Genomic DNA, 16,591 nt, shown 5'->3' on the forward strand with positions numbered 1-16,591 from the left:
TTTATACGCTTTAGCTTTAAATATGAGCCACACATGAAAACTGCATGAAAACCATCCTTTCAGGCTAGAAGCGAGCCCTGTGTGTGGATTAAAGGCAGTGTCAGATTAGCAGCAAGGACAGAGCTCAGCCCTTCTTGACCCAAAGCCTCCTTCCCCTGCAGCTTGAGCCAATGGAGGCAGCAGAATTGTCCCTAAGCCAAACAGCAGTTGTTCAGATACAGTCCAGCAGAAGGCAGAGATCTTCATACGCCTAACACCCGGCTCACTGCAGTGTCCCGTGGGAGCCTCATGAGAAGGCTTTTGCCAAGCCAGCGATGGTCCACTCTCCCTGCAAGCCCCTCGGCACCGGCCACTCGTGCTGGACTGACCCGGCTGCCCAGCGCCTGGGCAGGCAGCGCAGTCATTTGCCTTTACCAGCTAACGAAGCCTGCCCAGCTTAGCAGACGTGGAGCACCAGGCTGTGGAAGATGGACCTTCCAGAACATTCAACTGTCTTACCTCACCGAGATGAGTTTTTCAGGCGTGCAATTGGAGAGGTTTTCTGAATCTGCTCCCAAACCCTGGCTGCCAAAACAGAGTGGAGTATACGAACCAGAGAAAATCCGCTAACCCCCGAGGCTGGGGTGATCTCCGAGGAATTATCTCACATCCAAAACTGTAATAGGAAAAAACTGAAGGCTGGGAGGAGGGCGTAACTTCTAGAAACTGGCCCAAAGGAGAAAAGTGAAAGTGCGTCCCTGTGCTGCATGACACGGCTGCAGCAGAGAGCTACTTGAATTATATATAAACCAGAGCGTAGATGACATTAGAATTAAAAGTTGCCTGAAAATGCTGAGGGATGAAACTCAATCTGTCATATAAAAATTTAATTACGAAGTTGTTAAACCCCAGCTTTCTGGAAGAGACAAAGTAAACGCAGTTTCTAGAAGACTATTTCTTCCCTTGGGACTCCATGAGAGACCTGGAGACCTGATTGCAAAATTTCATCATTGCCAGTAGGGAATAAAAAAAAAGCCAGACAATATCCAAAGCTTATGCTCAAAGGCCACAAACTGCAACATTTTTTCTACATATCTTTCTGCTCTCGCTTCAAAAAGAAAGGAGAGCTGGGGGAAACGACAGCAGCTCTCATTACTATGGGTGAGAATTCCCATTTAAATTCTTATTCATCTCCCAAAAATGAGAGACTTTAAGGAAGGGGGGGGGGGGGGGGGGGGGAGGGAATGCAGTCCAGTTGCTTGGACTGGAAATACAGCTCGTTCATACAAAGCATGGAAAATAATGATAATCCGATGAAAAAAATCTTGGCAGAGAGTGAAAATCAGAAAAGGAGGGAGGGGAGAGAAAAGACAGAAGACTGTAGAAAGTCTGGACAATTGCAGAAGTTAAACTCGGCACGAAGCTGCGAGGCAGCCCCCCGACGTCGCGTCACCAGAGCCACGGGGTAAAACGGGCCTTGGGGCGAGCAGGCGGGCACTCGGGGCCCGGCAAAGGAGGGCTGCTGCGGACTGATTTTAAGTATTATTTTCGCATTTAATTTTTGCAGTCAAGAGGAATTATCACAGCCAATAGCATGGCAGCAGACAGGCAGAAATTAAGAGAAATTGAGGCACACCTCTGTGAATCGAATGTAATTGGAAAGGCAGGAAGCATTCACCGGACAAGGATCCGGCAACCAACCAGCCCAACTCAACTATTTTCAAGTTTTTGATAAGCTGGACGAATCCCCATTAGCAGCACTTCTCGGTGGGGTGGTATCTGTATTAAAGACTGCTTTTTGAGGGGAAGAAACCAAACTCCGAAGGAATCAAAGCCCCCCCCATCTAAACTACTCCCAAATTATTTGATGTGAAGACGGTTTGTGGCAGCTGGGAAAATTACGGGCATGAAATGCCACAAAATAAGTGATAAAGACTTCTATAAATAGAAGCCTTCAGTGCCAGCATCAGTCGATAAAGAGAGAATCTTACAGACAGGGCGAGCTTGGGAAAAACGAATCCTAGAGAAGGAGCGAAACAGATTACAAGATTCATGAAGACAGAAGATCAGAAAGCTATGATGTCACAATTAACTCATTTAAGAGTAGAGTTAAATGTGTTGGTGACAGACGCCGGCAAGCCAACCTTTAGCAACATAAAGGTGCCATATAAAAGTGAAGAAGATACTGGCTTGAAAGCCTCAAATGACTCAAGAATTCTTTCCTAAATTAAAACCAGTCCCCAAAGGTCATTACACATCACAATGCAATACCTGCTACTGTTGCCGCTTAATGTGAAATCCTCCAGTCCTCAAGTAGCCGGAGTTCTGGAGCGCCTCAAGTAGACCTGCGAGCAGCAGACTAGCTGAAGATACATGGGACTGATTGGACCCGAAGTTTTGGGAAGTAACAGGAGAAACTGTAGAGGCAACGGGGAGGCTGAGGAGCTCTGGGGTCGGACAGTAGCCAGACAAATGTCGCAAGGTATTTAAGGTGGTGGTAGCACGCTCCTGCGCGGCGACCTCCAGGCCATTCCTTCCAAGAGGAACGTCCACAGTCCACGAAAGACACTACCGTAGTTGTTCTCCCGGTGAGAGGAGCCTTTGCTGTGCACAGTTCTTGGAGGCCCATATCATTACTAAATCGCTGTTTAAAGATTTTAGCAAAGATACCAGCTAGTGAACTGCAGGCCGTGCTTGTCGTTTCTATAAACCCCAAATGAAACTGGATGAAGCAAGGACAATGTTCAGATCCTGCTAACAGAGCACTTGGAAACCTTCAGAGTGCTTGTTTTTAGCCAGCAGAGAACCTTTTAATTTTAGCCGTATGAATCCCTCATTGTAGAGAGAGTTTTGGAAAGGGACCTCTCCGTTTGAAGCTGTGTCCCATCCCGATCCCTCCCACATTTTGTTAATGGACAACTTCTGTCGGTGTCAGCCCCAAAGCAGTTTTAAAAGTCAATGGATTAATTGTCCTCTGTCTGAGAACAGGCTCCGATGCCTATTGTCTCCCCTACTTGGCCATGGAGTCTTTGGAAGAGAGAATAAGGGATAATCAGTTTGTCACAACCGTCAGGAATGCACCGCACAGAGCTTTACATGCTGACGGAGCAGTGCTGGTTGTAACCAGCCCAAGCATTTCCCTAAAATGAGGATCTAAATAAATCCATTGCTTTGGGAAAGCATCTGCTTTTGAATTAAATTATTCCAGATCTGTATATTAGCAATATTTTTGCTAAACTTGAGCTATGACCCTGCCAGAGCATGATTAAATATTAGTCTGCAACAAATTCCTCAGGAAACCTGAGAAGTAAAATGTGAAACCGCTGAGAAGAGCCAAATGACTTAAATGTCGAATTGCTGCTTCAGCAAATGGAAGCAGATTTGGAGCACTAGGGGAACATGCAATTTCTTGGTTGAGAAGCTGAGCCACAGCTATAATGAATGTTTTGCCAAGCCTATATCTGGTTTCAAAATCTTCCCACAGTCATCCCAAATAAGCACTGGTGAGAATGCAATGTTATTAGAAAGGGGGTAGAATAAGAACAGCCTGAGCGTTAATGAATGAATATAGGTTTGTAGCAGAGGCTTGCTAAATTGGGGGAACTAGCTCAAAGGTTTTAAAATGGGGTCGTGTCTCTTGCGAAAGCAGGAACGGGGAAAGCAGACTGCACGCTGAGCCTGCGCGCCGTGGGTCCCCACTGGAGCTCGAGGAGCAGGGCCCTGCAGCCTCACACCGCTGCCGCCTCCGCCCTCGCTCGTCCTCCCGGCGCGCCCAGCGAGCACACGGCAGCACCGGGACGCTCCTCCGTGCTGCTCCGCGTCCCGCAGCCCTCAGAGCAGCGCTGCATCCGTTCCCGCAAGCGTGAGGTCTGCTCTGCCTGGCATATGTCCGTGTGTCTGCAAGCGCGCGTGGGGATCGCCGGGGCTCCCACCCAGCGGGCTGATCCCTGCGGTGATACTGGACTGGTGCCACTGCCTCCAGCAGCGTCACGAGCTACAGCAGCCGCAGCGGAGGGGAAGCCCTTAGGGACAGCTCTGACTTCTCCAGATCACAGAGCACAGAGACAGGAGAGGAAATAAAAACATGTGCACGGCAGCAAAGCGGGGTGGGATACAGCAGGGCTGAAGAGAAGACAAGGGCCCCTTTGGAGAGCTGCTGGCCTGGCTCTTCCAGGTACTGTGTGATGGCACCAAGGCCGTCGTCTCACAGGGAAAGGGGACAGAGGGGCCATAGGGCACCCGATTCCCCTTCTTTACTGGGCAAAAAGCTGAGCGTAATTACTGCTGCACTACCCTGTGTTAATTAAAGAAGAATCTCTGCCTCCAAAAATGCACTCGTATATTGTAGCAGAGGTTACTCTTTTTTTTTTTTTTTTTTTTTGGTCTGGGGCAGAAGCAGATGAGCGTTGCTCTTTCTCACCAATTTTAAACCTTAATCATGAAGTAGGAGATTAAAGCACTGGGAAAGCAAAGGAATACTGAAAGTTGGCCAGCTGGTCGCTAAAGAAACTTCCCTGACTTAGTTAGAAACTGAAACAAACTCTGCTAGTCTTCTGGTTAAGCCTGTAGGACCATATTCAGGCAGCAACCACAGCCCAGGTCCCCGTGCTGTACGTTACTGGTTGGCTGTGGGCCACCAGCGCCAAGGGGAAGGGCTGGAGCTGGGGAGATCGGAGGAATCGGGACCACCCGAGTCCCCGCAGCTTCAAAATCCTGTCCTTTCATTGCAGCGACGGCGCCTGCCCGCCGAGGAAACCCGCAAGCAAAATGGATCATTTTTTTTCTTCTGCTGACAGCTTTGCTGACACGGTTGCGCCCCAAGCTCCCCGTGCGCTGCCGCCGCCAGGCTTCAGTCTGGGAGAAGAGAACCGACAGCTTCGCTTGGCAGCATGATGAAAGAGCATCGGTGTAAGTATTGTTTCTAAGGTTCCTCATAGGGTTAGATTAAAAGATAGGTCGGAAGAAATCTTGGAGGGATTGTGATGAAAGAGAAATTTTCTGTTTGTATGGTAAACATGCCCAGTTATTAAAGAGTATTAGGATGCGATTTGTAACCAAATATTACAAATATGGCTATTTATTACCAAATGATCCTGTGGTAATCCCTTGGGGCTTCCCAGCCAAAATGCTCAGGCATGAAGAACAGAGAGAGAATCTCTCTTCTCGCAGTTGACAGACAGCCGCTTGTTCAGAGAGGAAAATCAGGCCAAAACTGAAAGAAGCGTTCAAAAAAAGGAAGTCTGTTGTTACGGGAAGGCTGGCGTCTCGGCGACCTACGGCACAAACCCAAAAAGCGCACAAATGGGGTGCTTAGCTGTGCCGTTGCCATTTATTTATTACTGAAAATACACTTAGCTGAAAACAATTAGCATATTTTTAAACACTAATGTTTGTTAAAAAATATCTTCTTTCCTGCCAGGACAGCTGAGAGGAGCTTAATGAAAGATCAGAAATGACATCCTGATGTTGTGCAGAGGCTAACTCCGCAGCCTCCGGAACAGAGCTCTTTCAGCTGAGCCTTGCAGTGATTATGTCTGGTTCTCATATTTACAGGCCATTAATTTTAAAGCATTTAAAGCTGCTGAACAAAGAGACAGCATAAAATTGCTATTTTGTGCATGTACATATGTACGATGATGCGCAGTATAGGATTGCTGCTGTTGTTTCCTCATAAGGCGTTCTGGAGCAGGAGTGGACGGCGTTGCTCTCTGTCATCACCGCGGACGCCTGCGGCAGGTCGCTGCTCGCCGCCGGCACAGCTCCGAGTGCGATGGGGAGGCAGGAGGCTAAAGGAACAACAAGGGGCTGGCGGGGAGGGATTCAGGCCGCCGCCAACCCCCACGTTTCTAAAAAGGCCAGGGCTGTCATGCCAGCGCCTATTGTCCCCACCTGGAACATCCCACATCTGTGGAAAGCAAGGCTCAGGGCTTGATTAAAATTAATTTTTGCACGGTTTGTCCAGCCAGGCTTATAAAAACCATTAAGGACCGTGAGTACTACCATTTGTGCAAATGTTGTCGTAGTACCCTTTGTACAAACCTTGGCTGCCGCTACTTGAATATTGAAATTCTTCTCAGTGGAAGTTTGGTGAAACAGAAAAGCGCCCCAGGGCATCGGTTATGGTGGGAAGAGAATGCGGTAAATCTCCGTATCTCCTGGACCCCTGCAAGCGCTGCGTACTGAAAGTCCCTGTGTACGCAGCTGAGCCATGCAGAGCTGAAGCATTTTGTTCTTTTCAACTAGAACAGCTTCTCCTCCTAGGCTGATGAAAATGTCTTGTAATGGATGCTTCCAGCAACCTGATACCGTGACTCAACCGAAATGCAGCCCTGGATGAGCTGGCTGCCCGGAGATCTGCTGCAGAGGCAGTTCTCGATAGGCCTGGCCTGCTGGGGAGCGGAGCAATGCTCGCCGCAGCACAGAGGCAGCCTGATTGCACAGGCGACTGCAGGAAATTATGGCAAAGACCAGCTCTGTTTGGAAATAACCGAGTTATTTATGAGTGGGTGGGTGTCTACATACTTCTGTCAATAGCAACATCATTCTAGGGAAAGAAAAGTCTATTCTAGCTGTCCTGCGGCGAGGGAGGAGAGAGAGCCTGGCTTACTGCGCTGGGATCTCCTCATCGCTTCCAGGAGGAAGAAAAAGCATCTGAACCCCAATTTTGCCATCAACGTATTCAGCAAGGCACGGAAGCTCCTACTCCGTTTTAGCCAAAAGCGGAGTGTGAATGCTTAGCTGCAGAAATGGGGGAGGAAGCTGCTTCAAGGCCCCTTAACCTAACGCTTGTCGTTTTTCTCAGGCTTTCTTACTGCGTCCCCACTAACACGCAGGAGGGTGTGAACGCGTGCGGCAGCCGGCGTTCCCTGCCACCCGCCAGCGGCCTGCCTCTGTCAATGCTCCCTCTGCAGCCCTGGGCCAGAGCCCAGGCTCCGATCCAAACTCGCTGCTCGCGACTCCGCACAAACATGCTTCTGACAAAAGGGACTCGTGCATCCATCTGGGGAAGAAAGGAGGCAGCACAAGAGTGTCTGGCTCCAAGTCCAGCTCCTGCTTCGTGGATGTGAAATGTCCAGGTTGCTGCAAATTCCCTGCTGTATTCAGCCGTGCTCAGCGCAGCTCCGGGCCCGTGCTGCTCCGCTCGGCTTTGCTGCCCCGGCCCGCTGGAGCAGAGGCAGGGCTGGCGGAAAGATGCTCTGTCAGGCAGAAGCAACACTATCCCAGCAAAGCGGGGTGTGAGTGTGAGAAGGTGAACGAGACACAGACAAGAAGGTGAAGAAGACCCTGAGGCTCGGCGGCTCACCTAAGCGCCGTGGCGCATCCAGGCTGCTGTGCGGCGATGCCCGGGGCTGCGGTGCCAGAGCCGCTCAGGAGCCGGTGCGTGGTCTCAGCCCCGCTTAGCCTGAGCGCTGGAGCGCTCCGCAGGGTGAGGGTCTGCATACGCCCGGGGGCTCCGTGCAGCCCGCCCTCTCCCTCACGTGGGCTGGATAGACCGAACAGAGGGCAGAGTGAGCATCCCGCGGTCCCCAGCCGGGATCCCAGGCTTTGAGCTTGCACGGCAGCTCGGCAGACAGCAGCGATGAAGACAGGGAGCATGGCAGATAGGGCCTTCAGCTTATGTACGGCTGCTCCACATCTCGTGGGGCCTGAGCATCGGCACAGCCCGGGGTCAGCAGGGCTGCCGGCATCCAGCAAAGCCCACGCGGAAATTCCCGGAGTGTTTTTCTATGAGGCACTGCTGGCTGTTTCTCTTCCCATCCCAGCACCCGTGAGCCAAACCCTGCACTTCTCCCTCGGCCAGAATCCCTCTGAAACCTGCCTCTCCCAGCAGCTGCAGGGTTGCTCTCCCCCTTCCCAGTCCTCTCTGCCGGTGCAGGCACTGCCAACCAGCCGGCCTCCACGCTCGGGATCAGGTCCCAGCTGCCAGGAGTTTCCCGGTGTTGAGAGGGGCATCGGGGAATTGTTTTCCACGGGCTCCAGCTGCTGTTTAGCAGCGCGCGAGCCCTCCAGGACTCGGCGGCTCCGCCGCAGCCTCCGTGCGCGACAGCCACTTGCCTCTTTGAAGCCCGTCCATGCTGTGGCGATAACAATCGTGCCTTTGTCTCCTCGGTCTGAATGTCTTTATTTCAACCGTCAGCTACCCAGGCAAGAGACGGTCTCCTAGGCCACGGACACACGTTCGTTTTGCAAACAGCTGCCGCAGTTTAAGATAATACCCCGCTCCCGCTCTCCCCTTCCCAAGCTGTTGTTGCAGCTTCTGCTGCCCCGCGGAGCTGGTGGACCTGGAGCTGAGAGCAGTCCCGTCTCTGCGCCGAACTCCACGGTGGGGCTTGTTGACACAGCACAGAAGGTGGGTTGAAATGACAGACCAAATCTTGCCTGATGTGAGTTTGGGGTGAGATCCCCTAGGAACGGGCCCTGGCCGCAGAGTGGGGTCAGACCGGGCGAGGAGCGGGGCGTTAGTGAGTGGAGAGACCCCAGTCCCCTGCTCGCTGCCCCCAGCACCCCGCAGCCCCACGGCCTCTGGTGCAGAGGTTTGCTGCTATCGCGGCTCTTGACAAAAACCAGACTGTGAACAACTCCAGTGGTCCCACCAGCACAGCAGCCAGCTAAAGGGTCAGCTGTGAGCAGCTGGGAACAGTAATGCGTTAAACGGCCTCAGCAGGATCCACAGGACGTCTGAGCACAGCCATAGCGCGTGTGCGTGTGCGTACACACGCACGCACAGCCCGCAGCACAACCAAGCTGTGATCTCCAGCAATGCTTCTGCTGCTAATCAGAGAGCAACTTCGGGCAATCGTTTAAGCAGGCGGTGCTGTAAATGAGAGCTCTGCCCCCGTAATCTCTCCTTCTCGAGCCGAGGGAGGAGCGGGTCCTGCTGGTTTCCGACAGGAGAAGAAGGAGGTGAGGAGAGAGCCTCTGAGGGCGGGAGGTGAAGCTGGAGAAGGGCTCCCCGCACCCCATTTCTACAGCCGTGCCCCGGTCGGCTCGAGCTGAGCCTGGCGAGACTCAGGGGAGGGGATGCTGGCCGTGCCCGCAGCATTTCCCCAAACGCCTCCCCAGCCCCTGCGCCAGGCCATCGTGGCGCGTTCTCGCTCTCACCCCCGGAGCGGTGCAGCCAGGGGAGGGCGAGGGGCGATGCCAGCTAGACGTGAGCTCCCCGCTGTCACCAAATTTCCTAAGATAATCCTGCAGCGCAGGGTAAGTCACTGTGGGCCACTGCCCCTCCGCTGGCTGTGGGCGCTTGTGTACCTGGAGACACGGGGCCGGCGCAGCCAGAGTCCTCCGTCGGGAAGGACGGGCAGCTTGTCGTCGAGAATATCTTGGTCTGACCACAGTGGTCTTCAGAGATGGTCTGAAAGCTGCGGGGGTCTGCAGTGGGCCTGGGAGTGAGCTTGGAGGTGGGAAACGGGGATTTCTGAGTGTGCCAGAGCCGGTGAGGGCGCGGAGGAGGGGAGCTCCTCCACCCATCCGTGCCATGGAGCACAGGCAGCTCTGCACTCCGGGACCTGCGCAGCGCGTAGTGCTGGACGCATGGAGATTTGGCACGGGGCCTCGGCCTCTCGCACCCTCTGAGTATTTTTGGGATTTAAGTGGCGCAACGCAGTGCTTTAGGGACCGGTTTCACCCCAGGGGAGAAAGGGACAGTGAGAAGCTCTGCCGAGCTAACGCGCCCCTCCAGCTAGCCAGGCTGGCTTGCACAAGCTGACCAGGCTGCGCTGCTTCCCATTAAAAGATCATTATCTTCCTCAGCAATTGTTTGAGCGCTCAGAGGACCCTCCAGGCTGCAGGAGAGGGTGGATGTCAAGGCATGGGCCCGTTTCAGCCCAGCCGTTTCCAGCTCAGCCGCGATGACGGACGGAGGCAGGACCACCTTTTGGAGGAAGAGCAGCGCTGCCGCCGAGGCCACCGCCCCGGTTTTTGCAGGGCACAGCCTGCCCAAGGGCAGCACCTTCAGGCTGGTGCAGAAGCTCATCGGCAAACGCCACGGTGGGCAATGGTCAGTGGCGTACGCGCTGCCGAAGGGCTCCCTGCGTGGCAGCGCTGTTTGAATCCAGGCGGTGCGTGGGGCTGCCTTCCGAGTCCTGCCTTGATTTTTGGTCAGGTTTCCCAGGGAAATGAGGCTGAGCAGCGGCTGTGTGCGTGGATCTGCCTTGCACAACAGCGTTCAACCTTCTCACCCAATTCCAGCCAGGTTTGATGGAGGGGAGAGGAGCAGCCGAGGGGGACGCAGATCTGTGGGACTGGTGGGGACGTGACCGGTTGTTCCCAGCGCGGAACTCGGGGCACCACTCCTCCTCCTGCAGCAACAGGGTAACGGCCAGGAGCAAAATCAGCCCTCTGCACCCAAAGCACCAACTCCACACCCAGGAAAACCCCAAACGCAGCCCCAAATGCTTTTGTGGTTGCTCTGCACGGGCAGACCCCGCGTCTCCTGGGACCGCAGCGATGCCTGGAGGGTTTCCGTGAGCACAGGGGTCCCCCACGGAGCTCGCCACATGCCGAACTGGTTAACCTGGTGGTGGGAGATAGGTCTGATTCCTTCATCATGCTGCTGCCTCCCAAAGCACAGCTCTGCTCTTCAGCCTGCGTGAGAAGGGCTGCAGTGGGTGGTGGCTGGAGTCGGAGACCTGCGTGGGCTCAGCTCCTGCTCCTGCCCCGTGCCGGCAGGACTGCCCCTGCCCCGGGGAGGAGGAAGCAGAGGTGAAGCAGGGCTGAACCAGGGACGAACCACAGCAGCTCTGGCACCTTCTAATTACGGCGTTGCTCAGTGTCATGCACAGCCAGGATTGCAGCGCTGCCGCGGTGCTGCCGGATCAGCCCTCCTCAGCGCGCAGCTCCGGGGCTGTTCCCAGGGCACACCCGCAACCCCCGCGCTCCCACCGCGCCGCTGCCCTCTGCCAGGGCGCGAGCCCCTCCAGCCCAGCTGCGGGATGGCTGTCCCCTGGCACGTGGAGCCTGCGCCCAAAAAGGGGCCGCGGCTCCTCCGTGAGCCTCCACGCAGCATCAAGCCACGGCAGCTGATCCGTGCCGGGTGGCGCGGAGGCCTGACACCGTGTGGGTCTCCCTGTGGGGCTGCTGCCAGCATCCCCCCAGGTGCCAGCCGCGCTTCCCGACCCACCGCCAGCACCGGGGTTTGCTTGCGGGGGGTTTGCGGCACGTGGGGAAGCCCCTACCCAGTGCGGGAATCCCGGTTAGGGGGTGGCGGGGATGAGCGCCGCGGAGCCAGGGTTGCACCTTCACGTGGCACCTGGCAGGCGTTTGAAGAGGCTTGTGCAACCACCGCGGTGGTGTTTGCAGGCGCTAATCTCAGCACCGCAGAGTAGCCGCTGTCTCCTTCCCCGTTCTGCTTAATTCCTTCGGTGGAGACACCCGGGATCCGGCCACAGGGCTCCTCTGCCGGCGCACGCGTCCCAGTGGGGACCGACCTTCCTGCCCCACCAAATGCCATGGCAAAAGTCACCCCACGCAGCCATCCACCGCAGTGGAGCGAAAGCTGCAGCACCGTTTCGGCCCAGCTCTGGAGGGGAGCTGCTTCCCTGGGCCCCTCTCCTCTGGCTGAGCCCCCCAGGTTCCCTGCCCTCCCCAGGACCCCTGAGCCGCTGTCGGGGACCCTCCTGCTCGCGTGGCCCCGTGGTGGCAGGGCCGCGCGGGGTCGGGGCCACGTCTCGCCTGGCAGACGGATGCAACGCAGTCCACGGCCTCGGGGATTTCCCACGCAGAGCAAAAGAGAAAGAAGGAAAGGGCGCTTGGCCACGTTCCTCTTGGCCTCCTTCCACTTTTGATGTTATTCTCCCTTTTTATGGCTCCTTCAAGCTTGAGCTTTAAGCCCCAGCAAACATCACTGGCGAGTTCATCCAACAGAAACAAACAGGGACATGTCTGCTGCGGGTGGAAAGCAGCAGAACCATCCCTCCGCCCCGGGACCAGCACGTCCTGGCTGCGGCTGCTGGGGCTGTGCCCCCCAGAAGCAGATAAAACCCCCAAAGGCAGGCCCGCGGTGGCCCGAGCGGCCAAGCCCTGGGCGCCTCGGTGACGTCCCTTCTCCAAGGGCACCCGAGGCTCTGCGGCACCTTGAGACGCTTGTGAGCGCAGCCCCGTCGCAGGAGGTGAAGCCGAGGGACGAAGCCTGGATGGGGCACGGAGGTGCCTCCCCGCCTGCCCACCCGCCCGGGGGAAGCATGTTGGGCGAGGAAGACCCCGGCGGTGCAGACCCCTGCCCCTCAGCAGCCGAGGGCAGCCCGTGCCCGGGGACCGGCGCCGGCAGCACGGCGTCGATGCGAGTGACAGGTCCGACGGCACCGGTGGCGTCCAGGAATAGTCCGGGCATGGCCTGCGATGCAGCAAAAATAAATTTCCCAGGAGCTGCTGGAAGGGAGGCAGGAGATGGGGGGAGGAGGCGGACGCAGCACCCGGGGAGCAGCCACTGCCCCCCACACCGCCCCACGGCCCTTTCCGGGTGGCAGCAGCATCATTTGCATCCACGCTCGCCGCTCCGCGGCTTCTCAGGGACAATTACGCCCTGGCCGCCTCGGCAGCAGGAGGAGGAAGATTTGTTGCTCCTGACTCGGCGGGAGCACAAGCGTTTTGGCCAACCCGCCCGCCGGCGGGTTTCTCGGCTCCGTGACATCCCGGTGAGGATGGTCCTGCCAGGGCGGTGCGGGAGGAGGCTGCGGGGCCAGGGATGCTCCTGCGCATGGCGAGGGGGGACGGGGCCCTCTCGGCCTGGGGGCTCCCCTTGTGCCACTGGCGAAGGGCAGCTGTGCCGCAGGGCGTTGCCCCCCCAAGGGGCAGGCGGTGCCTGGCTGCTGCCCACCTCCAGGACCCAGCCGACGGCGCCGGCCGCTGCCTAAGCACCTCTCAACAGAGCTCCCCGGGCAGACAAATGCACTGGATTTAATCTAAACGCACGTTCCTTGCCCGGCCCTGACGTGCAATCTTGCTTTAGCCACTTTAATCTGTTTCTGTGTGACTTGCAGGGCCTGCTCCCGTGGCAGGAGGAAGGATGGGGCGCTGCGGTCTTGCACAGCTGGGGACGGCCACGAGCCACGGGCACGAGTGAGCCACAGCCTGGACCTCCATCAGCCGGGGCATCACGCCTGCCTGGCCGCTGGGTCCCCTGGATCCCCGCCTCACGCACAGGGCAGAGGGTTTCCACCTGCCCCCGGGCGCTGGGTGACCCTGCCGTGCCTCCCCTCCACGCGCTGGAAGAGAGCAAATCGCACCGGAGCGAAGTGCCAGGTGAGCAGCGCGGGGCCGAGCCCCGCGCCCATCGGTTCCCCCACCCTGGGGGTCTGCGGCCCCTGGGGAGGGCTGGAGCTGGGGCATCCCGTCCTGGCCGTGGCACGGAGGGATGCACGCGGCATCGACCAAGAGCAGGCAGCACCAGGAGAGCGCGGCATCAGCTCCATGCCTCTAAAATAAGACACGGGGCAGAGCTGGGGCTGCCAACCGAGAGCCGCGGGGGCCGAGCGGAGCTGGGAGCGAGAGCTGCACGGGGGTGACAGCAGCTGCTCGGCGAGCACAGCCCCCAGCCCCAGCCGGGAAGAGAACAGGGCGCTGCCAGGGAAAACCCATCATTCCTTAACGCTGAGCAGACGGTCCGCGCCGCCCACCCGGGACCCCCGGCGTGCCGCTGCCTGCCGAGCGCCGCCGTGCAGGTTGGCAGACGATTCATCAGCCCAGAGCAGCCTTAAAAGGCAGCGGCCACCCGGGCCCCTCGGCGCCGGCGTGGGGTCCCGAGGAGCACGGAGGGACCCAGCGGCTCCCGCCACCGACGGCACAGAGCCGTGCAGGTGGCCGGACCCAGCGGGGAGGTGCAGGGGTGCACCCGGCGAAAGCCCCGGCGCTGGTGCATCGTGGCGGCCGCCCCCAGAGCCCCGTTCCCCGGGGCTGCGGTGCTGTGCCAGCCCGGCCTCCCGTGCGCCTTCCCCGTCGGCACGGGGACGCAGCCACGCTGCAGCCGCTGCCAGGCCCAGGGCTGGCACCCGCACGGGGAGTTTTCTCCAGCACGCCCGAAGCTTGGCTCGACAGCAGGAGATCCGCTTCGTTTCCAGCTCTGCCTGGATTTGGTGACCTGTAACAAGGACCTTCCACCCTCCGCCCTGGCTGGCAGCCTCCGCTCCTCGCTCCTGGCCCAGGGAAGGCAACGGGCCCCGCTCTCGGGGACAGAGCCGTCCCGTTTCTCACTGTTACTGGGCAAGTAGAGGCGCTGGTGCAGAGCCGGGAGCTGGGCCCGGCCCCTCGCCCTCCCCCACCCCTGCCCCGGTGACGGGGGGTAACTGTGCCCGAAGGGGAGCAGGGACCACGGGGCTTTTGATGGGGGACGGGCAATGGCAGGACGTCCCCGCGGAGCCACGGTGGACCAACGGGAGGCCGATGGGACACGGCACAGCACGGCCACCCCGTGCAGGAGAGGGCTCATGGGTTGTGCCACAGCCCCAGGAACGGCCCCATGGGAGCAGCCGCTGCCCGGCTCCGGTTCAAAGGAAACCCAAAAGGCAGCCTGGCCAAATCCCGGTACCAACGTTTCCGGGAATTACGCGGCACTGCCGCCCACACACCAGCTCTCCAGGGGACATCTTAGTCACACTCGTCACTAAAAGCCATTGCCAAGAGGAGAAGCCAATGGTTTTCTTAGCAAAGCAGCTTCTGCCCAGCAAAACCACCGGAATCTCCTTCCAAAAGCACTGCCCGCATCGCGGTACAGCCGAGATTTTGACGAGGGGACCCCTCCTGTCGCTTCTCCCTGCCGCGCCCCCAGCTTTGGGGAGGCAGCGCTCTCCCAGCCGCTGCCCTGAAACATCCAGCATCGCCGCTTGCAGCCTCGCGGGAGCAGGCTTGGTTCAGCAGCGCATTTTAGCTGCTCATTTGAGCCCCCCTGCCTCGATCCAGGCAGGAGCACTCAGGCCCTCACAGAGCACCTGGGTACCGGGGGGAGTTACCACGCTCCGTGCTCCTGCCAGAAGCCGAGATGATCCCTCCCGGCCTGGCAGAGCCTCAGGTGGGGGAATTTTCACTGGACAAATAACTACGGAAAATTGCAAGGCTGGGTTTCGCAGCGGCCAGGCTGCCGTGCACAGGGAAGGGAGGCTCCGAGAGGCCAGGCGAGAGCCATCGTGCAGCCGTCCCGGGCAGAGAAACCAGAGCTGGGAGAAAGGCAAAGGCAAGGTTTGGCAGAAAAGCTGCAAAAGGATTTAAAACCAGGGAATTGTCCACAGTTGGAGCTAAAACCACCTCTTCGTAGGGCCGCGGGGGGAACGCCGCGGCGAGGCAGCGCTGAGGGGACGTCCGACCCCGGCTCCTCAGCCCCCGCAGGAGGAGCTGCTGGCACGCCAGGGCGGCCGGCCCCGCGCAGCTCGCCTTTCTATCGGCCGCAAGCGTCGCAAGATAAAAAGACAGCACAAGCGTCCTTTTAGGGCAAAAAAGGTACAGCAATATGAAAGAAAAGACTAAGCTTTGCGGCATTCAGGAGCTCGCGGTAGGAGCCGATGAAGCCGTAAGCTGCTTTCCGCATCGGTGTTAAGGATGACAGACGGAGGGAAGGAAACCCCCCAGCTCTCTGCTTTAGCCTCCCCTGGGTCTGAAGCCACAGTGCTGTAGTTTAGTGGCGCTTTGAACGCTGACCCCGTTGCGGGCCACCCGCTCTTCGTCCCCACGCTTCCTGCGGAAGCTATGAGCGTCCTTAACCAAAGAGCCCTCCCAGGTGCAGCACAAGCAAGGATCTGCATCCAGCAGCGAGCCGCAACTCTCCGCCGCGCAGGCGGTACGATGGAAACGCGCGGCTTTGAGATTCAGGCGGCTGCAGCCCCGCTGTTCCCAAGTCACGGGAGCGATTGCAGACCCGAGCCCCCATCAGCCTGGCAACCGGCCGGACTGGGGCTGAACTGGGCTTTGCCAGCTCTGTCCATCCCTGCCCGGGTCCCGGCCGCCGCGCGAGGCCGTGAGCGGCGCCCACCCAGCCGCCTTTGCCAGCTACAGGCGCACAAATACCGTGCAGCCGGGCCAGAAAACTGTCCTTCCTCCAACGGGACCAATTCCTGCAGCTTCCAGGAAAACGCCCTGGTTTTCATCATTTAAAGTTATCCCGGAGCAAAGGCGGCGAGACAGGAGAAACAGCAACTGCCGAGGCAGGTTTCCTTCCGAGCCGCGGTGCGCGATGCCAGCGGCTCACAGCACACCCTCTCCCGCGAGACAAGCCGCCTTCGACAAACCGCCTGGATTTCGGTACTTTATTCCCTTAGGCCGCAGACGCCTATCGCGGTTGCGGGCTGATGGGGTGCAGACCCTGTTCAGACACATACGTCTCACAGCCTTCTCCTTCCCGCCCCCAGGACGCTTAAGGCACGCGCAGGACGGGGTGGGGTGTAACGCGAGGGGTCACTTCTCCATCTCCGCAGGGTTACCCAATGCCTCAAAGCGCACACTCGCGGCCCCCGATGCCGCTGGGCCGCAGAGCCGCAACGCCCGCAACGCAAATCTCGGGAAGTTTGGGCTGCTGAGCTGATTTAGGGGCACTCGCAGAGGTGCGACCGCAAAGCCGGGGATCGCTGCAATGGTGCTGCTGCAGCTGAGCGCCCTCAGAAGAGCACGGCGACCCCGGCACAGCCTC

This window comes from Nipponia nippon, unplaced genomic scaffold (genome assembly GCF_047370975.1).
Source record: "Nipponia nippon isolate SJK-2023a ecotype South Korea unplaced genomic scaffold, ASM4737097v1 scaffold_1, whole genome shotgun sequence".
Classification (NCBI taxonomy): Eukaryota; Metazoa; Chordata; class Aves; order Pelecaniformes; family Threskiornithidae; genus Nipponia; species Nipponia nippon.